Raw genomic sequence first — 26,804 nt, 5'->3', positions numbered from 1 at the left:
ACAGCAGTAGAGCAGCATCCAGTGCAGCCCCCCCCCCCCCACACACACACACACACACATCTCTGCACAGCAGGAGAGCAGCATCCAGTGCAGCCTACACACAGATCTCTGCACAGCGAGAGTGGAGCATCCAGTGCAGCCTACACACAGATCTCTGCACAGTGGGAGAGCAGCATCCAGTGCAGCCTACACAGATCTCTGCACAGCGGGAGTGCAGCATCCAGTGCAGCCTACACACATCTCTGCACAGCAGGAGAGCAGCATCCAGTGCAGCCTACACACAGATCTCTGCACAGCGGGAGAGCAGCATCCAGTGCAGCCTACACACAGATCTCTGCACAGCGCGAGTGCAGCATACAGTGCAGCCTACACACAGATCTCTGCACAGCAGGGGAGCAGCATCCAGTGCAGCCTAAACACAGATCTCTGCACAGCATGAGAGCAGCATCCAGTGCAGCATACACACAGATCTCTGCACAGCGGGAGAGCAGCATCCAGTGCAGCCTACACAGATCTCTGCACAGCGGGGAGTGCAGCATCCAGTGCAGCCTACACACAGATCTCTGCACAGCGGGAGAGCAGCATCCAGTGCAGCCTACACACATCTCTGCACAGCAGGAGAGCAGCATCCAGTGCAGCCTACACACAGATCTCTGCACAGCGGGAGTGCAGCATCCAGTGCAGCCTACACACAGATCTCTGCACAGCTGGAGAGCAGCATCCAGTGTAGCCTACACACAGATCTCTGCACAGCTGGAGAGCAGCATCCAGTCCAGCCTACACACAGATCACTGCACAGCAAGAGAGCAGCATCCAGTGCAGCATACACACAGATCTCTGCACAGCGGGAGAGCAGCATCCAGTGCAGCCTACACACAGATCTCTGCACAGCGGGAGAGCAGCATCCAGTGCAGCCTACACACATCTCTGCACAGCAGGAGAGCAGCATCCAGTGCAGCCTACACACAGATCTCTGCACAGCGGGAGTGCAGCATCCAGTGCAGCCTACACACAGATCTCTGCACAGCTGGAGAGCAGCATCCAGTGTAGCCTACACACAGATCTCTGCACAGCTGGAGAGCAGCATCCAGTCCAGCCTACACACAGATCACTGCACAGCAAGAGAGCAGCATCCAGTGCAGCATACACACAGATCTCTGCACAGCGGGAGAGCAGCATCCAGTGTAGCCTACACACAGATCTCTGCACAGCAGGAGAGCAGCATCCAGTGCAGCCTACACACAGATCTCTGCACAGCAGGAGAGCAGCATCCAGTGCAGCCTACACATAGATCTCTGCACAGCAGGAGTGCAGCATCCAGTGCAGCCTAAACACAGATCTCTGCACAGCAGGAGAGCAGCATTCAGTGCAGCCTACACACAGATCTCTGCACAGCGGGAGGGAAGCATCCAGCGCAGCATACACACAGATCTCTGCACAGCGGGAGAGCAGCATCCAGTGCAGCCTACACATAGATCCCTGCACAGCAGGAGAGCAGCATCCAGTGCAGCCTACACACAGATCTCTGCACAGCAGTAGAGCAGCATCCAGTGCAGCCCACACACACACACCTCTGCACAGCAGGAGAGCAGCATCCAGTGCAGCCTACACACATCTCTGCACAGCGGGAGTGAAGCATCCAGTGCAGCATACACACAGATCTCTGCACAGCGGGAGTGCAGCATCCAGCGCAGCCTACACACAGATCTCTGCACAGCAGGAGTGCAGCATCCAGTGCAGCCTACACAGAGCTCTGCACAGCGGGAGAGCAGCATCCAGTGTAGCCTACACACAGATCCCTGCACAGCAGGAGAGCAGCATCCAGTGCAGCATACACACAGATCTCTGCACAGCGCGAGTGCAGCATACAGTGCAGCCTACACACAGATCTCTGCACAGCTGGAGAGCAGCATCCAGTGCAGCCTACACAGATCTCTGCACAGCGGGAGTGCAGCATCCAGTGCAGCCTACACACAGATCTCTGCACAGCGGGAGAGCAGCATCCAGTGCAGCCTACACACAGATCTCTGCACAGCGGGAGTGCAGCATCCAGTGCAGCCTACACACAGATCTCTGCACAGCGGGAGTGCAGCATCCAGTGCAGCCTACACACAGATCTCTGCACAGCTGGAGAGCAGCATCCAGTGTAGCCTACACACAGATCACTGCACAGCTGGAGTGCAGCATCCAGTGCAGCCTACACACAGATCACTGCACAGCTGGAGTGCAGCATCCAGTGCAGCCTACACACATCTCTGCACAGCAGGAAGGCAGCATCCAGTGCAGCCTACACACAGATCTCTGCACAGCAGTAGAGCAGCATCCAGTGTAGCCTACACACAGATCTCTGCACAGCAGGAGTGCAGCATCCAGTGCAGCCTAAACACAGATCTCTGCACAGCGGGAGAGCAGCATCCAGTGCAGCCTACACACAGATCTCTGCACAGCGGGAGAGCAGCATCCAGTGCAGCCTACACACAGATCTCTGCACAGCGGGAGGGAAGCATCCAGCGCAGCATACACACAGATCCCTGCACAGCAGGAGAGCAGCATCCAGTGCAGCATACACACAGATCTCTGCACAGCAGTAGAGCAGCATCCAGTGCAGCCTACACAGAGCTCTGCACAGCGGGAGAGCAGCATCCAGTGTAGCCTACACACAGATCCCTGCACAGCAGGAGAGCAGCATCCAGTGCAGCATACACACAGATCTCTGCACAGCGCGAGTGCAGCATACAGTGCAGCCTACACACATCTCTGCACAGCAGGAAGGCAGCATCCAGTGCAGCCTACACACAGATCTCTGCACAGCAGTAGAGCAGCATCCAGTGTAGCCTACACACAGATCTCTGCACAGCAGGAGTGCAGCATCCAGTGCAGCCTAAACACAGATCTCTGCACAGCGGGGAGAGCAGCATCCAGTGCAGCCTACACACAGATCTCTGCACAGCGGGAGAGCAGCATCCAGTGCAGCCTACACACAGATCTCTGCACAGCGGGAGGGAAGCATCCAGCGCAGCATACACACAGATCCCTGCACAGCAGGAGAGCAGCATCCAGTGCAGCATACACACAGATCTCTGCACAGCAGTAGAGCAGCATCCAGTGCAGCCTACACACAGATCTCTGCACAGCGGGAGTGCAGCATCCAGTGTAGCCTACACACAGATCTCTGCACAGCTGGAGAGCAGCATCCAGTCCAGCCTACACACAGATCACTGCACAGCTGGAGTGCAGCATCCAGTGCAGCCTACACACATCTCTGCACAGCAGGAAGGCAGCATCCAGTGCAGCCTACACACAGATCTCTGCACAGCAGGAGAGCAGCATCCAGTGTAGCCTACACGCAGATCTGTGCACAGCAGGAGAGCAGCATCCAGTGCAGCCTACACACACACACACACACACACACACACACACACACACACACACACACACACACACACACACACACACACACACACACACACACACACACACACACACACACACACACACACATCTCTGCACAGCTGGAGTGCAGCATCCAGTGCAGCCTACACACAGATCACTGCACAGCGGGAGTGCAGCATCCAGTGCAGCCTACACACAGATCTCTGCACAGCGGGAGTGCAGCATCCAGTGCAGCCTACACACAGATCTCTGCACAGCAGGAGAGCAGCATCCAGTGCAGCCTACACACAGATCTCTGCACAGCAGGAGAGCAGCATCCAGTGTAGCCTACACACAGATCTCTGCACAGCAGGAGAGCAGCATCCAGTGCAGCCTACACACAGATCTCTGCACAGCGGGAGAGCAGCATCCAGTGCAGCCTACACACAGATCTCTGCACAGCAGGAGAGCAGCATCCACACAGATCTCTTCGTCTCCCAGCCAGGGCACTATCTGCATGGAGTTTGTATTTTCTCACATGTGCGTGGGTTTTCTCCAGGCACTCTGGTTTCCTTCCACATCCCCAAAACAGACAATGTAATTGGCTTCCCCCTAATATCTGCCCTAGACTATGATGGACATGCGACTATAGTAGGGTTAGCTTGTGAGCCCATCTGAGGGAGTGACAAAACTATATACGCAGTACAGCGCTGTGGAAGAGGTTGGTGCTATGTAATACATACAGGGAGTCCTTGACTTAAAGGGAACCTTAACTGAACGGAGGGTAAAGAGTTTTACTTACCTGGGGCTATTACCAGCCCCCTGCAGCAGTCCTGTGCCCTCGGCGCCGCTCTGGAATCCTCTGGTCCCCCGCTGTCACTTAGTTTCGTTTTTGACGACTCACCAGTCGCCATGCGTATTATTGGACGCATTCACCAATGCAATTAGCGCTATTGCGGACCGCAACGCGTACAAAAATATGCGTTGCCGCATGTCTACGCGTGCGGAATGCGGCAACGCGTATTTTTGTACGCGTTGCTCTCCGCAATAGCGCTAATTGCATTGGTGAATGCGTCCAATAATACGCATGGCGGCCGGCGACTGGTGAGTCGTCAAAAACGAAACTAAGTGACAGCGGGGGGACCAGAGGATTCCAGAGCGGCGCCGAGGGCACAGGACTGCTGCAGGGGGCTGGTAATAGCCCCAGGTAAGTAAAACTCTTTACCCCCCGTTCAGTTAAGGTTCCCTTTAAGGACGCCTGACTTACAAACGACCCACCAATACAAACAGCCTGAAAATAAAAATAAATAAATAAATGGCACTTTTCAAGAGCAACTGTAGTTTTTAAAGAAAAATAGATTTTAAAAAAGTAATTGACATTTTGTGGCGTAATACTATACTCTATAGTAAGGTCCGGGTTCTGTACGCACATTTTACACATTTCAAAACAAACCTACGGTCCAGCGCTGGGGCCTTCTGGAAGATTGTGTCCGTGGAGGCACAGAGGAGGCGGACAGAGGTGGCACAGCGTTCTGACTTATGGATTCAGGTTAAGGACGAACCTACGGTTCCCATCTCGCTTGTAAACCGGGGACGACCTGTATAGCCTGAGGACTGGTTACTGCAGTCACACAGCTCTGTGGGTTACGCTGATGAGCGGCTTGTAATACTCATGTATTCAGAAATGCCAAGAAACTGGAAACAGCAAGATGTATCCAACTAAGCAAGAAAGATCAGCAAAGTCCAGTCATCTATATAATATAAGATGTAATGTGCAGAAAATGCGATAAAGGGTACTAAGAACAGAGGGACAGATTTATCAAAGCATTACAAACAGTTTTTTCGTCTTAAACAGTTCTAACCAGCAAGGGGACTGCTCTGCACGATAATAAACTTCTTAAATCCTACGCAATAGCGGCAGTTTAGCGTGAATTTCTAGAGCTGCATTACTTTTAAGAAAAGTGCAAATCCATCCCTAAACTGTCGCAGATTAAGAAGTGCCTAATAGCAGTTCTACAGATTGTGCAGTGCGCATGCTAGAAATTAGTTGTGAAGGGCTCCTCTCCCCCCCCCCCCCCCGCTAGAAATTAGTTGTGAAGGGCTCCTCCCCCTGCTGAATTCCTCACTGAGCCTGCCTGTATGAATATGGCAGATGTATTGGTTACCTTACGGCGCCATCTATTATCCAAAAATGGTCCCTAACAGAAGTGAAGGACTGACCCTTGTCAGAGCATAAATTCTGCTACAAACGAGAGGCGCATGGTGAGAAATTGATCTCTACAACCCGATCCAGTTCCATTTGCAAAGTACACACACATAGTGAATAACAATCGCCACAAAATCAAAGTAAGTATCAGCGACATGTATAAAAGTCCATAGCATTGCCTCTATTCCAATTATTGGGGCAACAATCAAATCACTTAACAGGATGCATAACAAACACTGAACAGACCACAGCATTAAAGGGGCACTATGGCAAAAAATTGTAAAATTTAGAATATGTACAAACAAATAAGTACATTTTTCCCCAGAGTATAATGAGCCATAAATTACTTTTCTCCTAGGTTGCTGTCACTTACAGTAGGTAGTAGAAATCTGACAGAAGCGACAGGTTTTGGACTAGTCCATCTCTTTATGGGGGGGGGATTCTCAGGGATTTATTTATTGGCAAGTGTACTTAGTGAATGGCATTTGCTCCGTCCAACTGCCCAAAAAAACCTGTAGCGAGCAGGGAGGCTGGCCAGCATCTTTGTTTAAATCCTTTTTTAGGGAATATCTTTATAAAAACAATAAAAGCCTTGCTGAGAATCCCCTATGAAGAGATGGACTAGTCCAAAACCTGTCGCTTCTGTCAGATTTCTACCACCTACTGTAAGTGACACCAACATAGGAGAAAAGTAATTTATGTCTCATTTTACTCTGGAAAAAACATACTTATTTGATTGTACAGATTTTAAAATTTTTCGCCATAGGGCCCCTTTAAGTGGCCTTGAACTCTCGCACAGGACAGAGAAGGGAAACAAAAAAGAAACGTACCCTGTGTGCATTTACTGAGTTTAGCCCAATTCCCCCCCCCCCCGTATAATTTGATCCCTCAGCTGTGTCTGCAGAGGAATTTGGCAGAACAGCATGTTAAAGAGAGTCTGAAGCGAGACTAAATCTCGCTTTAGACCTCATAGTTAGCAGGGGCAATGTGTGCCCCTGCTAAACCGCCGCTATACGGGGGTCCCTTCACCCCCAAATCCCCTCCGTGCAGCGGGGGAGCGCTTCCTGGTTGGGGCAGGGCTAACCGCCGCAGCCCTGCCCCACACGCGTCTGTCAGCGCGTATCTCCGCCTCTCCCCCGCCCCTCTCAGTCTTCCTTCACTGAGAGGGGCGGGGGAGAGGCGGCGATGCGCCGCCGATAGACATGACGGGAGGCAGGGCTGCAGCAGTTAGCCCTGCCTCCAGGAGCGACCAAGTCTGCGACCAAGTGTCGCAGTGGGGGGTTTGGGGGTGAAGGGACCCCCGTTTAGCAGCGGTTTAGCAGGGGCACACATGCCCCTGCTAACTATGAGCTCTGAAGCGAGATTTATTCTCGCTTCAGAGTCTCTTTAACAATGGCCTCGATTCATAAAGCATTACCTCATGCGGTAATGCTTAAAACAGCAGACTTTACCGACCACTTAGCAAAATGTCAATTCATAAAGGCTGTTACCGCATGAAAAGCTGACATTACCGACCAGAGAGATAAGTTACCGACTTGGCGGCAGTTACCGACAACACGTCAGTAAATTGTCAGCAAATGTCAATTCATAAAGCCTTCAACATGCGGTAAGCCTGGCGGTAGTTACTGACACCTCTAGTGAGGTCTTAACAAGTTACCGACACTTCTGACAGCTCTGATTAATGCAAAGTGCAGAGAGCCGAAGTTTGTTTGATTCATCTGTGGAGAGAGCCAGAGAGCCCTCTGTGTGAATCATTTGAGCAGGCAGGGAAAGACTGTGTGACTCCTTTGTCTGAGTCATCAGTGGAGAGAGCCAGAGAGAGCCGTCTGTGTGATTCATTTCTGCAGGGCAAAGAGAGAATAAAGACACTGCTCTGCTCTACCGCTCAATGGGCTGCGGTAATTTACCAACCTCCAAGGGCAGCTGGGGAAATCTTTATGAATTAGCACACAGACCGGGAAAATACCGAGTGCGGTATTTTCCCGAAAATATTTTTTTAATCGCACTGCTGTTTATGAATGGAGGCCAATATGTCTCCTTTCCTGAAACCAGGAAGTAGACACTGCAGAATTTGTATCAAAAAGGTTTTTCTTTAAAAGGTTATTTTGCTGTTTATCTTTTAGAGCAGAGAGGAAGTTCTGAGTTGAGCTCCGCTTTAAACAGTGGATGCTAAACTATCACAAATTAACACTACATGCGTCAAGTATCCCAGTATTACAGGATATACAGCAAAAGCGACTATGGCACTGACTAATGCAGAGAACACAAAACACTTCTGTGCTGTGCTGGTCAGAACACCTACACACTCGCTACACCGGATATAACACAGCATGCTAGATTGTAACACCAGTGTAATCAGCAGAACACTAATTACAGCCCCACGCGCAACAGTACAGTAGTATAGTACAAAACATTACATCAAACTAAACAGGAGGCACTATACACTAAATGTACTGGTCACCGCAATACAGCATGTATAACACTGAATACAAAATACGTAATGCATGCAACAATGGCTCCGCGTCTTATAACCACGTATAAGTGTTATTAGCAAAACAAGCTAGAGCAATAGAAAGCCGTGTATACGAGTGTGGGGGGGACCCACAAAAACAGTTATCTACAGTAGGCTATACAATAGCGCCCCACGTCTCTGCATCCTCCTTTGTCCATGTCTGTGGTTTGCGCTACCTCGCATGTGCCACACAGACAGCCGTTGGGACAGGGGTGTGCGCATGCGTGGCAGGCGGGTGCACACGCGTGCTTAACAGACATGGCCGTGCCACAGGGAAGGAAGGGGGGGGGGGGGGGTTGTCGGACAGACCTAGAGGCCATTATATTAACGGGCTTAGGTGGACTAGTACTGAAATGATATTGCGCCAGATCATAGGACATGTTAAAATGGCTGCAGCACAATGGAAACAATAACTGTAGCTATGCCGTCAGGTACCCCATGTTAGGGCTTGTTTCCATACGTGCGCTTTTAGCCACATTTATGGAAACGCAATCGCAGGGACAGCAGCGAGAGCATAGGCTGCACTGTCTGATGTTTCCATACATGCGCTGCAATTCCCCACTGCATCGCCGCGCATGTTTGCACGCATTTTTGGGGCGATTGCACCCGCGAGCTCATTCAGTATAATGAATGGGATTGCAAGCACCGCCCCCTGGGGGTGAGTCACGTGCAGCGGAGAGCACACTAACACACGACCACCTGCGCTGCATAATAGAAACGAGCACTTAGGCTGTGCTCCCATTTGTGAGTAAAATAACTTTCGTCCATTTTTACTGCATTGCAAAACTGACAGTGAACAGCTCCCATTTTATATATAGGAGCAATTCACACTTGTCAGATCCACTAGATCCGGTCAGGTAAAGCGGGTCGCATTTCTGCGCAGTCCGCGATAATCCCAGGCAAGGGGGGGGGGGGCGGTAACTCATCTGCCCCGGGTTGCAGCCAGACCACAGTGGACCACAGTGTCCTTCCCAGGCTCTTTTAGCCGGGTGTTCCACCCAGCTAAATTTTGATGGGCACCCGGCTGCCATCAGCTCACCTCCTCATCCTCCAATGTTGTAAGTAAAGTTGCAGCAGCCTGTATTCCCTCATCACGCCCCACCCGGCTACTTTTTGATGCCACCCGGTCAGAAAAAAAAAAAAATTGGGGGGAGAACACTGGACTACACTGTCCGGCAGCGTTTATTCCCATTCCCCCTCCAGGCCACCATGGACACAGGGGAAAGATGTAATTTGGCTTCCAGCTATTGCTAATTAGGCGGTTCTTAGCCTTTTCCAGACAGATATAAGTAAATCCTACACCGCACTTGTGGCTGCTCTAGGCTGATGCGACGTAGGATGTACGCATCCCACTGTTTCCGCTCCCGACGAGATCGTGCGCACCCGGAGGTGGGAGATTAAGCTGCCATATGACAGCTGGCATCTCCCCTCAGTGATCAGAAGCCATCGCATATGGCTGCTGATCACTACGATCACCGCCGGATCATAGTGATCACCAGTAAGAGATGCGGCAGTGGGGGGGGGGGGGGGGGGGGGGAAGAAGAGGATACACTCACCTTCCTGCCGTTCCCCCGCCGATCCCCTCCGCTCTGACTGGCATCCCCACTCACTCCGATGTCAGTGCCGGGTCTCGGGTTAATGACGTCATCAAGCCACGACTCTGACCTTTAGAGTCAGTAGGAGCGGGGATGCCGGCCGGAGCGGAGGGGTCCACTGCATCTCATTGCTGGAGCCTGGGAGGTGAGTAAAGGCTGCTGGCTACAGGGAGGAGGACACAGCCCAAAGGGCAACACTGGGGATCCAGCTGCCTGACGCCCCCAAATGCATCCCCTGCATGCAAATTTGCCTGGTCGTTGAGGGGTTAGGCAGCCGGTCCCCAAATGGTTAAAGTAATTTGGGCTCGGTCTTTTGACGGCGTCCGAATTACTGTCCAAGTGCTGTGATAACTGCAATTCACATTACGGCCTGTGGCAACATATGGTGCACCCAAATATCCCATCGCCGTTTTGTTTCGGAAGATGGGAACCGGGCCTAAACATGGCCATACACCAGAAGGCCACCAGATTTGGCCATCAGATCCCTCTCAGATTTCCACACATACTACTCAGGATGAAATGTATTGAAAATTTGTGGAGTAACCACCAACTGCTGGGCCTCCCCATCTATTGTGCACCACCGGGCCGTGCAGAGTGTTGGCAACAGAGCTTGCACTCCTCTATCCACCGGCATGCTCGTGTCCTCTCCCCATCACCACCGGGTCGCCGGACATCACGATAATCACCGCTTTGACGATTCCGAAGTCGTGATTTTAGTGATCGAGATTTCGGTTTAAATTAGATTTATCGTTCAGGCCTAATATGGGCCCAGTATTCTAATCGCTGTCCAAACTCCTTCCCCTGGTAACCTTTAGATAGCTGAAGTGCATAGGCACACATGCAGCATTCTGTACAGTTTCGAAAAACGTTCTCCCATTTCCTTGCATGAGAATTGCATCAAAACACAAAGAGATGTGCTTAGAGCCTTACCCCTGCAGTGTTCTCCCCAGGCTCTGTTAGCCAGGTGCTCTAAAGCAAAGTACACCCTGGAGATAAGTCTTTGGAAAAGGAAAGATCACAGACCAATTTCACCTCCTTCCATGTAGTATGAGAACCATTCCTTCACAGTCTATTCTATTGAGCTAAACTCCCCATCAGATAAAAATCTTTGCAAGATGCTGTCAGCAAAAATTTTTCTAAGACATACACCATTTCACTTATGCAGAAAATATGTTTTTTTAATTTATGTACACACGCCAATTGATACTTGGCCAAAGCAGACATTCTCAGTTGAGAAACTAGCGTGTACAGGTCAGTGTTCTCAACATCGCATAAAGATCCAACATGCCAGGACAGTGACACCTGCTGGTAATGGCCGAGTCGTGACTGCACCATACCTACATCCCTCCTCCACCCACCATGGCAACAGAATGCTTCCCAAGCCTGTAGGCTAGAGATGCATCTGTACAGCGTTCAGCCTCAAATCCTCACCCGAGACCCAATCCAGATCCCTGAAAACGACAGTAAGGGCTTATTCACACTACAAGAGCTTTTCTAAGCACTTTGTGATTTTAAAAGCGCTTGCTAAAGTTATCCTATGTGTGTGCACACTAGAGCGATGGGATTTTGTAAAAATCCCCCATAGCATTGCTTTTAAAAATCTCTAGCATTTAAAAAAAAACTTGTAGTATGCACTAGTCCTAATTGTGGGTTTGCATGCACTTTTACTGCTGGCATTGCTAATTACACACCGCCCTTGTAACATTTTATAAAGGTTGTAGCGAAGGGATGGGGTAGAAGTCCTCAGCTAAAGTCTGGGCTGCTCTGGAAGAAGTTTTAATTTTCTTCCCATATCTGTCAGAATGTATTTTATTTATTGTCTTTATAAAGCGCCAACATATTACGCCGCGCTGGACATTAGTTAAAAGACCACCATCACGAAAACCGTAAAATTTAAAAGTACATGTAAACATACACAAATAAGAAGTGCATTTTCCCAGAGTAAAAATGAGACAAATTTGTTTTCTCCTATGTTGCTGTCACCTACAGTAAGTAATAGAAATCTGACAGAACCGTCAAGTTTTAGACCAGCTCATCACCTCATGAGGGGTTCTCAGCGTTTTCTTTATTTTTAAAAGCACTTAGTAAATGGCAGTTGCTTCATCCAACTGCCAGAATAGTGTGCAGCAAGCATGGAGGCTGGCTAGCATATTTGTATAAATCCTTTTCAGGAAGTGTCTTTCTTTATAAAGAATAAAGGCCATGCTGAGAATCCCCCATGAGGAAACGAGCTGGTCCAAAACCTCATGGTTCTGACAGATTTCTACTACCTACTGTAAGTTACAGCAACCTAGGAGAAAAGTCATTTACGGCTCATTTTACTCTGCAAGAAACGTACGAAGGTTAAAGACAATATTTAGGGGTCTCAGTGTTGGAGAAGCTCTTGAGAAGTCCTGGAGGCGTGCATAGGAATGGGCGATATGGGGGGGGAGGGGGCGGTCAGGCAAAGTTCATTGGAGGAGCGGAGTGAGCAGCTAGGTGTGTACCTCTAGGTAAGTTTCTAAATGTAGGTTGGGCAGGTTTTGTGGGTAGATTTGTAGGCCAGACACAGTATCTTGAATCTGATTCATCGCTCGTTTCCATCACTCGCTGTTACCAGGGCTGTGGAGTCGGAGTCGTGGAGTCGGGCAATTTTGGGTGCCTGGAGTCGGAGTCGGGAAAAAATGCACCGACTCCTAATGGATTTGTAACTGTAATTAAAATAGAAAATATGATAAAATGTTCTATTTCTCAGATAATAGTCATTAAAAATAATGTATATATACAGTATATATACAGTAATAGCTGTGCTTAGTATACAAAAATAAAATAAACCAATCAAAATTAGTTACTTGTGCTGCTTCAATAAAGCAGTCCACGTATTTAAGGTCAGATATACATACCTGATTGTGACTGTATATATGATGTGTACACAGGAATCTCTTATATATACTAAATAACATCTATGCTGTAAGAATAAAGCCTGATGTGTAGCTGTGTCACTAATAGAGATGGTCAATGAGATGGAAATAATTCTGCATTGATGCTGATTTATGCAAATGTATGCACCCCCTTTGCTGATGAAATAAAATAATTTGATATGTTATTAAAATTTGGTTTGGCGACTACAAATTAAAGGGTAACTGAGACGGATGAAAAGTAAAGTTTTATACATACCTGGGGCTTCCTCCAGCCCCCTTCAGGCTAATCAGTCCCTCACTGTCCTCCACCACCCGGATCTTCTGCTATGAGTCCCGGTAATTCAGTCAGTCAGCGCTGTCCGGCCGCATGCCGCTCCCACAGCCAGGAACATTCTGCACCTGCGCAATAGTGCTGCACAGGTGTAGCATGCTCCTGGCGGCGGAGTGTGTGCATGCGCACTACGCCTGACTGGCTCAAGTACCTGGACTCATAGCAGAAGATCCAGGTGGTGGAGGAGGACAACGAGGGACTGATTAGCCTGAAGGGGGCTGGAGGTTACCCCAGGTATGTATAAAACTTTAATTTCATCTGTCTCAGGTTTACTTTGTTACACAGTAGTACTATACTCTACATATGCACTCCCCACAGAGCTGCAGGGAATCCACTGAGAATGCTGTGCACATTGAACACAGAGGTGTTGTCTGTTTATAATCTCCTCATTCCCCTGCAGAGTACCTGCACATCACTCTTACATGTACCCACACTTACATTGCCTAGGGCCTGATAGATGTTCTTTGTTCCGGTTTGTACCTTTTACAAGTACTCTTACCAAGGACTAGTTTTAGTCTAAAGGGAATAAATATAGTAGTCTACATATCCTCACTTCAGTTGTCTTGTAAAATTCCTAAGCGTTGGCAGTTATGAGGCGAATTTCATGTTACATACTTTTAATCAACAAAATTGTAATATGCAAATTAGAGGAGTCGGAGTCGTGGAGTCGGAGGAATCCTAAACTGAGGAGTCGGAGTCGGTGGATTTTTGGACCGACTCCACAGCCCTGGCTGTTACTGCCGCTTACCCAACCGACCACAACAGCCCAACATTTAGCAGCATGTCCGACCAATTTCAACCCGAAATTGGACACATCATTGATCAGGCGGCACCGATTTTTTTTACTCTAAAATAATCGAAGTGGAATTATGTAGGCTTTCTCCTCCACTCCAAAAATATACTGGTTTAACGGTCTAGCGATGTATATGCAGATCGACCACGAGAAAGCTCGCCTTCTTATCAGTCGATCAGAGGGATCTGTTGTCTGCCAATACACTGCAAGGCGATGCCTGATTTCTATCCAGGATCGGTATGAGACACTGCTTCCGCCGCCTCTGGCTACCCCCCCCCCCCCCCCCACAGGTAAAACTCCAACCACACCGGGTGCAAGCATTCTGAAAATTCTCATCTATCCCACTGGAGCAACTCCCGGCGTTTTCCACGGACAACCCTATTAACCTGTACACACGCCTGGTGTCATGTAGCCGGCAATATCGGTAATGGGGGTGTCAGCGGAGGATGCCAAGAGTTGCGTCAGCGGGACGAGTGTTTTCAGAGCACAGCACCGGGGGGTGGGAGACAATAGTTTACTCTAGGGGCAGGGCTGTGGAGTCGAGGAGTCAGAGTCGGGGCAATTTTGGGCACCAGGAGTCAGAGTTGGAGCTATTTCGGGTACCTAGAGTCGGAGTCGTGGTTTCATAAACTGAGGACAACAGCCCAGGGGTTAGTCGCCATATTGACCGCCGGTACCACCACGCACCCAATCGAGATTTTCCAGCATCTCTAATGCTAAATGTTTGAATCGGATTGTCAATCGCGCCTCAAAGTCACTAGATGTACACCTTTAGGGTTGGTTCACACTGTACGGATCAAAGACCGATCCGTGCAAAAACTGACCCATCAAACGTGTCAGTTTTTATTGGGCCCTTGCAATTCTTCAGTGCGATTTTCACACAAAAACCAAATCAAGCCAAACTTCCCTGACCCAGAATAAGTGTGCAAAAAAAAAAAAACACGCGCACAAGCACCCCAAAAACCACATGTTGCAAAGGTGCAAAAACATTGGATGGCATTGCACGTGCCTTTTACAATGTGCAGCGGGAACAAACCCTTCCTGAAATATAGAACAAAAGCTCGCAGTGCTGATTTCAAACACCAGATAGAAACACCCACACACAATATTTGCTGCACATGACAGCAGCAGGGCTGTGGAGTCTGAGTTGGAGCAATTTTGGGTGCCTGGAGGAGTCGGAGATTTCATAAATTGAGGAGTGGGAGTCGGATGATTTTGTACAAATTCCACAGCCCTGGTAAGCATTATGGTGCATACACACGAGGTACGGCTGTCGCCGCAACCACGTGGCACGCGCGTGTTGCGGCGACAGGTCGCCCGTGTGTATGACGCACGCGCCCCGAACCATCGCCCGTCGGAGCTGTCGCCAGGCGATTGACATGTTCAATCGCCGGCTACAGCTGTCGCCGCAACTGTCGTTAGTCCCGCGTGTGTATGCGGACTAGCGACAGGAGACCTGCGCAAGTGAATGGAGCATCCGGCCGGGGGATGCTCCATTCACAAACAGCTTCCGCCGCGTCTCTGCCTTTCTGGCGAGACGTGTGGATAGCGGTCGCTGGCAGGGAGCTGTCGCTCCCTGGTCACCTGTATGCATGCAACCGGGGACAATTGTCCCCCGTGTGTACGTAGCTTAAGACTAAGGCCCCATACACACATCAGACCATAGTCTTTGGAAAATGAAAGATCACAGACAAATCTTACCCCATTCCATGTAGTATGAGAGCCATACTCTACACAGTCTTTTCTATGGAGCTGAACTCCCCATCAGACAGAAATCTTTGCAAGATGCTGCACACACAGATGCTGTACAGACACAAAAACGGAAAATTCTATACTTACCTACCGGTAATTTTCCTTTCCTGATGCATCCATGGCAGCACTGATGGGTAGTTGCCCCGCCCACTAACCCCATTGGACAGGTAGATAGATAAAATTAGCTCCCACCCCCTGTACACCTGTCTAGTACCTTTTCGACCTCACCGAGCAAAGGGGTGGGTCTCCCATGCTGCCATGGATGCATCAGGAAAGGAAAATTACCGGTAGGTAAGTATAGAATTTTCCGTTTTCCTGATGCCTCCATGGCAGCACTGATGGGAATTGACTAGAAAGCTGAAATAAATACAAGGGGGGGCACTTTGCAGGTGCAGAAAAATCAACTTAAAGTTTTAATGAGAATGGTACCTCTCAACAGAATAATACAAAACACAAAATCAATCAGATTGACCCACAGCCAGTACTGATCTGCCAAACTGTATAGTGGAGTTCACCGCAGGGTCTACTTTATAGTGTTGCATGAATGTATGTATCGTTCGCCAATTGGCTGCCTGGCAGATTTTATCCGCTGGAACTCTGGCTTGGGCCGCCCATGAGGACGCAACTGACCTCGTGGAATGCACCCCAACTTGGGCTGGAGGTTCTATCCCAGCTGCTTTATAAGCTGACTGAATTGTCCTGACTATCCAGCTGGCTATGGTTCTGGAGGAAGCTGACTCGCCCTTCCTATAGCCTGCGGGTACTATGAAGAGTGTGCCCGCCTTCCTGAACGACTGGGTAACTTGTAAGTATTGTTTTAGAGTACGTCCCACATCCAGCTTATGTGGTTCTCCTTCCTCTATTCCCTGAAATGTGGGTAGCGCCCAGTCCTGGTTAAAGTGGTATACAGAAGCCACTTTGGGTATAAAATTCAGCATCGGTCTAATTACCACTCTGTCGGGAAAAAAGGTTAGAAAGGGTTCCTTGATTCCTATTGCTTGGAGCTCTGATACACGTCTTGCCGAAGATATTGCCGTCAAGAACACGGCCTTTAAAGTGAGGTTCCAAGTTGTGCAGGAGTGTAGGGGCTCAAACGGAGGCCCTGCCAGGAAGTCAAGTACCATTAGCAAGTCCCATTTTGGAAAGATGTTCTTTCTTGGGGGTCTCATCTTCATTACTCCTCTTAGGAATTGAGTGACCAAAGGATTTGCTGCCCATCTAATCCCGGTCAGCGCAGAGAGGGCCGTAACTTGCACCTTCAGTGCTGAGTAACTAAGCTGTTTGTCAACTCCAGTCTGCAGGAACTCTAGAATTTGACTCGGCAAGGGCTGTTCCGTGTTAACTTTGTTTTCCACAGCAAATTGTAGGAATCTCTGCCATATGTTATGATATGTTTTATTAGTGGTTGGTTTCCTGGCCTTGAGTAATGTTCCAATTACCTTGTCCGAGCAACCAGAATCCTTTAATTTCCTCCCCTCAATCGCCAGGCCATCAAACTTAGTCTGTGGGGCTTCTGATGCAAGATTGGTCCCTGTGTTAGCATATCCGGCAATACTGGAATCGGCCAAGGTGGCTCCAGCTTCAGAGACCAAAGGAGAGGGAACCACGGTCTGTGGGCCCAGAATAGTATTATTGCTATCAGTGTTACATTCTCCTGTGCTAGTCTTCTGAGAATTTTGCTGATCATTGGCGTGGGGGGAAAAACGTATCCCAGCCGGAAATTCCATGTTGTGGTCAACGCATCTATGGCCTCCGTCTTCGGATCCCATCGACGCGAGAAGAACCTCTCGCACTTCGTATTTTTGAAGGTGGCCATCAAGTCCACTTCCGGAGTGCCCCATTTCTGACAGATGGATTGGAAGATACGTTTGTGAAGTGACCACTCGTTGTCTATCTTGCTTCGGCTCAAGTAGTCTGCCTTGGTATTCTCCACTCCTGGTATGTAGACTGCTCTGAGATTGTAAAGGTTCATCTCTGCCAGACACATGATTTGTGCTGTCTCCTGCAGTAACCTTGCGCTTCTCGTGCCCCCCTCGCTGACGTCGCCCCGCTACCCCGCAGGAGCAGCCTGAGCAACGCCCACTGCCCCAGGTATGACACCACGCCACACACAAACTAGTGGATCCGCACAAGGACACAGCATTTAGCTATGCATATTTACAAAGTAGGACATGCCGCAAGGAGATTATTAATCCCCTATCCTGACAGCCAGCAGCAATCCGAGCCCCCCAAGACCAGCAGAACTGGGGCTACCACAGGGCTACCTTTAGTAGTCACGGGGTCCACATCAGGAGAGGCTGAACCTGATGGATAACCACATCGTGGCAGGCATCTGCACCAAAAAGTCTTCCCTGTCCGAGGTGAGGACGAAAAACATAGACAGGTGTACAGGGGGTGGGAGCTAATTTTATCCATCTACCTGTCCAATGGGGTTAGTGGGCGGGGCAACTACCCATCAGTGCTGCCATGGAGGCATAAGGAAAGATCAGTATCTGCAAAAGATCTGTTCCTGCCAAAAATCCATTCCAGCAAATTGCAATGATAGTCTATGAGATCTGCAGATCATCATACACACATGATTTAACTGACATTCATCTGCAGATCAGATCCACCAGGATGGATTTTCAGATCTGCAGATGAATGTCAGTTAAATCATGTGTGTATGAGGATCTGCAGATCTCATAGACTATCATTGCAATTTGCAGGAACGGATCTTTGGCAGGAACAGATCTTTTGCAGATACTGATCTTTTGTGTCTGTACAGCATCTGTGTGTGCAGCATCTTGCAAAGATTTTTTTCTGATGTGGAGTTCAGCTCCATAGAAAAGACTGTGTAGGAATGGCTCTCATACTACATGAAGGGTGGTAAGATTGGGCTGTGATCTTTCATTTTCCAAAGACTATAGTCTGATGTGTTTATGAGCCTTAAGGAGTCGGAGTAATTTTGGGAGCCTGGAGTCCACAGCACTGCAATTATGGGGAACAGATATTGCCAATGGGATGCTAGAAATACTGACTTCCATACAAACTCACTTTCTGCATCTTGGAATTGGGGAAATCCAATGCACATCATGACTGCCTATTGGCTCACATCCAAGCTAGATTATAATCTGCATACAAATTGTAATTACAGTATTATCTCACTGACCACTGGGGATTTCATTCTGACGTTTAAGGTGGCCATACACTGGTCGATTTGCCATTAGATCAACCAGCTGACACCCCTATCTGATCGAATCTGATCAGATAGGGATCGTATGGCTGCCTTTACTGCAAACAGATTGTGAATCGATTTCAGCCTGAAACCGATCACAATCTGTGGAGCCGCCGCTGCCGCCTGTCCCCCCCCACCCCCCGTATACATTACCTGACACTGGCTCCCGGGCATCTTCTCAGCGCTGCACCCGCTCCATCCCGGCGCTTCCTGTGTCTCTCCGTGACCAGGAAGTTCAAATAAAGCGCCCTCTATTTGAACTTCCTGGTCACTGCAGTATACCTGTTCGGATCGGCCGCCGCTAGCGACGCCCTCCCTACCCGCGGGCGATCGAGATAATTTCCCGCACGGCGCGATCGACGGACCGATCCGATTTTGGGAGGAAATCGGATCGGCGGGTGCGTTTAGCGCGAACGATTGGCAGCAGATTCGATCCCAGGATCAAATCTGCTATTGAAACGGCCGCGAATCGGGCCAGTGTATGGCCACCTTTAACGTTCTCCCCCCGATCTCTCAGGACGTCTTACCGTAATGATTACTTGCACTTTGCAAAGAGATTTCGAATCAGGATGACACAGTTTATTGACTAAACGTGGCCATACATCAGGCGACCATCCGATTTGATTATTATAAATCGAATTAAAAATTGGTGCCTCCAAGTGCATGCTCGATTGATGATGTGACCAATTTTGAGCTGAAATTGGTTGGACATGCTGCAAGATGTAGTGCTGACTTGCTCGACTGGGTGTGCGGTGGTGATAGCGACAGACATGTGGATGACTGACGAATGCGACAAAACCACTGTTTCCCCAGTGTATAAACGTACATGTGTGCATTTACACATTACCGGTCCTGTGTCGTGGAGCCCGTCCATCTTCTGAATCCAGCGCTGTTCCACTAGCCCAGGCATGGGCAAACTTGGCCCTCCAGCCGTTAAGGAACTACAAGTCCCGCAATGCATTGCAGGAGTCTGAGAGCCACAGTCATGATTCATAAAGGCAAATGCATTGTGGGACTTGTAGTTCCGTAACAGCTGGATGGCCGAGTTTGCCCATGCCTGCACTAGCCCCATACATGCAGGCCCGTGTGAGGCTAATGGAAGATCAGCGGAAACAGTAGTGGACTCGGCCAATTCCCGAGAGATTTCAGCATGAAACTGATCGGGAATTGGCCTGTGGTGTATGTGCAGCTGACAGATCTCTCTCCAATCAGAGATTTGTCTCGGTCTAATCCGCCCATCATCACTTGATGTATGGCTACCATTTTTTATATCATGGACAGCACGGGGGCGTAGTGGTTAACGCTCTTGCCTTGCAGTACTGGGTCCCCGGTTCGAATCCCAGTCAGGTCAACATCTACAAGGGGTTTGTATGTTCTCCCTGTTTCTGCGTGAGTTTCCTCCAAGCACTCCGGTTTCCTCCCACATCCCAAAAACATACAGATAAGTTCATTGGCTGCCCCCTAAATTGCCCCTAGTCTATGATACAAACACTAGACAAAGACAAGACAAATAACATTTATATTGCGCTTTTCTCCTTGCGGACTCAAAGCGCCAGAGCAGAGCAGCAGCCACTAGGGCGCGCTCTATTGGCAGTAGCAGTGTAAGGGAGACTTGCCAAAGGTCTCCTACTGAATAGGTGCTGGCTTACTGAACAGGCAGAGCCGAGATTCGAACCCTGGTCTCCTGTGTCAGAGGCAGAGCCCTTAAAGGGAACCTTAACTGCCGTGGAAAAATAAATTCACTTACCTGGGGGCTTTCCCAAGCCTCCAGCAGCCGTCCTGTGCCCGCGCCGGTCCTTCGGTGCCCTCCGGTCTCCCTCCGCCGCTAAGTTTCGTTTTCGGACGACTGCCAGTCGTCCTCGGGCCTCTTCCGCATTCCTCGTCGTAAACTGCAGTAAAGCGCGTCTGCATGACGCCAAACGCGTCATGTGCAGGACGCCAAACGCGTCATGCGGACGCGCTTTACGACGAGGAATGCGGAAGTGGCCCGAGGACGACTGGCAGTCGTCCGAAAACGAAACTTAGCGGCGGAGGGAGACCGGAGGGCACCGAAGGACCGGCGCGGGCACAGGACGGCTGCAGGAGGCTTGGGAAAGCCCCCAGGTAAGTGAATTTATTTTTCCACGCCAGTTAAGGTTCCCTTTAACCATTACACCATCAGCGACTATGGTAGGATTAGAGTGTGAGCCCCTCTGGGAGACAGTTAGTAACAAGATTATATATATGTCAGCGCTATATAAATACTTAAATAAATATCATGTCCCTTGTTTGTGCACCTCTATGTGTTGTATAATGTACAGTAACTAGATACTGGCACTATATAAAACTATAAAGGCCCGTTTCCACCGGAGCTGTTACCGCTCCGAATCCGCAGGTTTTCCCCACAGGCAAATCGCTCGGGGAAACTCTACCATAGGAAATAATGGCGCCGCCTGCCGAAATCGCTTACCCTAGTGATTTGGCTGACACTGCCCACAGTTTTCGTGCGGTAGACTGCGAATCCCATAGCAGTGCATGGAACGGCTTCAGGGATTCCTCCGCGTTCCCACAGACCCGGAAGTGCCGCCGCGCATCTCACTAGTGGAAACGGCTGAAAGGGGGGGGGGGTGCCGATTAGGATCCAGGGGGCTCTCCCGATCAGAGGTATCTGGGTTTTTAGTTTTTTTTTAATTTACAGATTCTCTTAAAGGTGCCCATTAACGGTACAATATTTTCCCCAGAGGCAATCAGACGTTCAGATTTGTGGGATTGTAAGTAAATCGATAAAGTAATTGACGGTTCCTCGGAAACACGTTGATAAAGGGAACTTCCTCTCTTCAGATACAGTTGCAATACAGTTCCAGTCAACAAAATTCTGCATTCCAAATCATGCGCACCATCGCTTCACATCAATTTTCTCAACACTGCATGGTTTTCTATATAATTGGATCATTAAAAGAAAATCTGATCAAATGATCGCATGCGAGGAAAGAAAGATATTATGCCTCAATCTTGCGCAATTCTCACTGCAATCGCACTGCGTTACTGGCAGCTATACGTTGCAATCACAGTGAGTGGAAAAGACATCACGCGTGATCGCAGCACAATTACAATTGCACTTGTAGTGGAAAAAGTCCTTTTATTACGTTATAAAGCGCTGACATACTCTGCGGCGATGCCGAGGGGCAGACGCGGGGCACGAGGCCGAGGGGCAGACGCGGGGCACGAGGCCGAGGGGCAGACGCGGGGCACAGGACAGGCATGTTCTACCAGTGTCTGTGTGGGTTTCCCCCAAGCACTCCAGTTTCCTCCCAACCCCCTACACTGAGAGGGGCAGATGAGGGGCGAGAGGCAGACGCGGGGCACGAGGCCGAGGGGCAGACGCGGGGCACGAGGCCGAGGGGCAGACGCGGGGCACGAGGCCGAGGGGCAGACGCGGGGCACGAGGCCGAGGGGCAGACGCGGGGCACAGGACAGGCATGTTCTCCCAGTGTGTGGGGGTTTCCCCCAAGCACTGCAGTTTCCTCCCACATCCCGTACAAGGCGAAGGGCAGACATGGGGCAGATGAGGGGTGCAGGGCACAGGGCAAGAGGCAGACACAGGCACATACCTCCAGCAGAAGCAGAGAAGCTGATCCTCCGGGCTGTGAGAAGCTGCAGAGATTGCTGATGCTGGGTGAGGTCGGACGATCAGATTGCAGGGTGAATTTTCGGCATCAGATGACAAATGAGATAAGATTCCTATTCTGCGCGCAAAGGGTTAAAGCTGAACATTGTATCTCTTGTGGCCCCGCCCAGCAGCGGCCACTTCTCCCCGCCCCCTCTCGCTGTGGCAGTCGGTGTCCCGGCTGCAGGCCGCCTCCAGTACCGCGCTGTGCCCGGGGCGGCCTCTCAGGCGTCAGCTCCTCCGCTGACAGTATGGAGGCAGCGCAGCAGCAGCATCCCTCCCCCGACCGCCGCGACGGAAAATAACCGAGGAGAGCCCACTGACAGACGCGCCTCCCAGCCAATCACAGCGCGGCGCTGCTGGAGTCCACCAATAGGAGGGCAAGGCGGCTGAGTCGGCCCCTGACAGACACGCCTCCCAGCCAATCACAGCGCGGCGCTGCTGGAGTCCACCAATAAGATGGCGAGACGGCCCCTGAGAGTCGCGCCTCCCGGCCAATCACAGAGAGGCGCTGCTGGAGTCCACCAATACGATGGCGATGCGGCCGAGACAGTTCCTGACAGATGCACCTTCCAGCCAATCACAGCGCGGCGCTGCTGTATCCCACCAATAAGAAGGCAAGGTGGCCGTTTCGGCCCCCTGACAGACACGCCTTCCAGCCAATCATAGCGCGGCGCTGCTGGATTCCACCAATAGGAGGGCGAGGTGGCCGAGACAGCGTGGTTCGGGCTGCTCAGCGCGGCCAATCAGCGGACTGTTGGCTGCCAACCATGCGCAGGGAGGGCGGGGCTGTGACCCGGTAACGCTAGTCTGAGGGGAGCGTGTTGTGCGCGGCCTAAAGGGAAGCTACTGTTATAATATGTGGATTGAAGGGAGTGACTGGCCGCAGCATTGCCTGCCAGTCAGTGCAGCTGTGAGAGGTAAAGATGGCCGCCTCAGCGCAGCTCTGCCTGGCATTCTTCAGTGTGAGCAGCAGATATGAGAGACACAAGCAGTTGGGGAGGAGGGAGTCTTCAGACTGATGACTTGTTGAGCAGTTCAGTCAGCTGCTTGCCTGGGGCCGGATTTTGGGATAGGCCACAAAGGCCCAGGCCCTGGGCGGCTGAAATCCAGGGAGGCACCTGCACCACTCTAGATACGCCTCTGGCACTTGGCACCTGCACCCCTCTAGATACGCCTCTGGCATTTGGACATAAAAAGGGGTAGTTACATATGATAGCGGAGGCTGAAAGTGTGACCAACACATGAAAAAGAGGAACTGATGCTGAAGGTGGCGGAAAAAAGTGTTATTAAGTTCAGGCCTGAATTTATTAATAATTTTTTTCATCAAACAAAGCACACAGTGTCTATGATTTGCTTCTTGTATTGATCTTTGTACCGCACATTTTTTCTGCTGTTTTACAAAGAACTCTTTATCTTTTTGAAGAAGAAATATTTTTTGTGAATGTAATAAAGGGTGAAATTAAGATTTTGGAAACATTGCTTCTTTGTAGCTTCACTTTTTAAATCGATCCTCTTATACAGAAACCTGGTATTACTCTGGGCATGGTGGTGTGCTCAAGTGTGGCTCGCTATATTAATTAGAGTTATTATTATTGATGTATAAAGCGCCAACATAATGGGCTCTATTCATAAAACTTCTGAGTCGGAAAAAATCCTGGAGGTAAAATACCGCAGCGGTATTTTACACTTCTGGGTGGTCATTCATAGAAATCTTGCCAGCTGCGATAGCAGAGCGGAGATCTCCCGCTGAAGGCTGGCGGTAAGCTGTCATACAGGTGTGGAGATCTCCCGCTGAAGGCTGGCGGTAAGCTGTCGGAAGGCATGCGGAAACACTTCAGCCGGCAGTGTCCCTCAGTGCACTGCTCTCTCTGGGAGGTCTGTCCCATTCACTTGTATGTAATCTGCAGGCTTCTCGCTATATCGAGGAAGCGGTATTTCCCGTCCACATACCGCTTCCTCTAAACTTTATGAATGGCCATTTTGTTACTTTTTTCTAGATAAATCTAGAAAAACACTGGAGAAGGCGGAAATTTCTCGCTCTGCTGGGGGATTGTAGATTTTCATGCGGGAACAGCTTTTATGAATGCCCACTTCGCTAAATGGACGGGAAAATCCACTGTTTTGAGCGGAAAACTTGCGGTAAGGTTTTATGAATAGAGCCCATTCTGTGGCGCTGTACAAAGTAAGAAACAAACATGGGGTACAGAATAATACAGACAATGCTGTACACCAATATACAAGATACATAATTAGTGACAAAATACAAAGAATGATACAAAATACAGAAGTGGTAATGACAGTGATAAAATTAATATGATGAATAAAATGTATAATGATTACCAAGACACAAAAGGGGAGAGAGCCCTGCCCTTGCCAGCTTACAATCTAAAGGGAATGGGGGGGAAACAGGAGGAGGGGTAGTATGCAGCAAATATATAGAGGCTTTGGCTATTATTCATGAACAGGCTGTCGGTAAAGAGAATCAGTGCGGGAAAACACCGCTGGCGGATTTTTAGACTTCTGGGTGGGCATTCATAAAAAGGTATCCATGTGCGGAAGCAGTGCGGAGATTCCCCGAACTAAGCTGGCGGTAGGCTTGCGGAGACGCAGGAAGCTGCCGAGTTGATACATTTCTCCGTGTTCCGCTCTGCTGCAGCTGCCTGGGAGGTCTGTGTGTCTCCATTCACTTACATTGTTATCGCCACATCAGAGGAAGCGGAACTTCCCCACCTTACACCGCTTGCGGTGATCTTTATGAATGAACATTTTGCTACATTTGTACCGATAATCGCCGCACAAGGCAGTGATTTATCACTCTGCTCGGTAGTGTCATTTTTCCATGCGGAAAGAGGCTTTATGAATGCTGACTTTGCTAAGTGGTCGGTAAAGTCAGCTGTTTTAAGCATTTCCGCATGCGGAAATGCTTTATGAATGATAGCCTTTGTGTTTTAGGATACCTAGTAGGAGTGCAATTTGGTCTTAGTACAAAGGGAAGTGGCCTAAGGTAGAGCATATGCTTGTCGGAACAAGTGTGTTTTTAGAGAGCGTTTAAAGGTAACAAAGGTTGGCGAGTGACGGATGTGTTGTGGGAGGGAATTCCAGAGGAGGGGTGAAGAGTTCCCTTTTTCTCTACTAGGAGCTCATTCCCAACAATATTTAAAACATATGGAGACCTCTCTTCAGCCAGGGGCACCTAGCTACTTAAAGTGCCCCTGACCCTCTTCCTCCCTTTCCTTAAACTTTTAATATTGGTTTATTACTTCTGCTGCCGCTGTGACTTGCACCCTGTAACCCCTGTTCTGCTCAGTTGTCTTCGACTGAGGCAGAACGTCGATTATGATCGGGGAGGAAGTAACAGTTCTTCCTCCACTCTGTGCGTTCATAACACTGCCCCCTCCACCTGCCACTTTAGTTCCGTATTTATTTTGCTGCACACAAAACGCGGGGGAGCTGCGCTGTGTGTGGACTTGTGGTAGTTGAGGTCGGATATTCTGGCCTCAATTAACATGAGACCATGCGCAGCGCTGCTCTCCTGCACGCTGGGTGCAATGAAACACATTCGGAACAAAAGCAGCAGGTGAAGGGGGTGGAGTTAAGGACGCACAGGGGGAAGGAAGAACTGTCACTTCCTCCCCGATCATAATTGTTGTCAGAACGAGGGCGCTGGAGGGGGGGGGGGGGGAAGGGGGGGGAGGATGGTGTTGTGGAAAAGTCACAGCACCAGTTATAAGGTCAGGGGTACTTTAATACTGAGGGTACCTCTAGCTACCTAATACTAAGGGGTAACTGTAGCTACCTATGACAGGCAGGGGAGGTAAGGGAAAAGGGGCAGCCAGCACACTTGGGGTGGGGGTTTGTTTGGAGGGGGGAATCTAAGGTGCCAGCCTGAACATCTGCCTGTAGGCTCCTGTGATGTAAATCTGGGCCTGCATGGGAGAGGCACTGCTGCACTTGGAAGGGGAAGCACAACATACTTGGCCTAGAGGCACACAAAGGATAAATCCAGCCTTGCGTCCACCAGTGCAATTCGGGTAAAAAGTTAATGTAGTTGTTGTAACACTGTATCAAGCACTGACACGCGGTGGTGATAATGTTAGCTAGTGGCAGAGGGTCGCGACATGTCAGGTCAGAACACGGCTGTGGCCGTGTTCCCACTTGACACTCAGATCTGATTCCATGGGTGGGCCATCTGTCTAGTGCTGGTAACAAGCACCATGGGCATGGGTGCAGCCACACATAGACCTGTGATTCCGTGGGGGGGTTGCCTGTATTGCGCTGGTACCGAGCGCTAACAAGTACCCAACTGGTGCTGGAGAGCAGCTGACACGCGGTGATGCTACCTGGTGGCAGAGGACAGCAGCATGTCATGTCTGAGCATGGCTGCAGCCGCGCTCTTGGGGAGGGCTACCTATCTAGTGGCGGTACCGAGCGCTACCAAGTACCCAACTGGTGTGGGAGAGCAGCTGACACACAGTGGTGC

General features: G+C 49.9%; 1 protein-coding gene across 2 annotated transcripts in view; it reads right to left on the bottom strand.

Moving 5' to 3' along the window:
- Positions 1-22,659, bottom strand: part of SOCS5 (suppressor of cytokine signaling 5) — a 79,162-nt gene extending 56,503 nt beyond the window's left edge. For both annotated transcript variants that reach the window (XM_068233040.1, XM_068233039.1), the window contains exon 1: positions 22,266-22,659. The gene's annotated coding sequence lies outside the window, so the exon portion shown is untranslated. The remainder of the gene's footprint in view (positions 1-22,265) is intronic.
- Positions 22,660-26,804: the final 4,145 nt, after the last annotated feature.

The sequence above is a fragment of the Hyperolius riggenbachi genome, chromosome 4, assembly GCF_040937935.1.
Source record: "Hyperolius riggenbachi isolate aHypRig1 chromosome 4, aHypRig1.pri, whole genome shotgun sequence".
Lineage (NCBI taxonomy): Eukaryota > Metazoa > Chordata > Amphibia > Anura > Hyperoliidae > Hyperolius > Hyperolius riggenbachi.
Note: the sequence above shows the minus strand (reverse complement) of the source record. Positions and strands in the feature narration are given on the sequence as shown.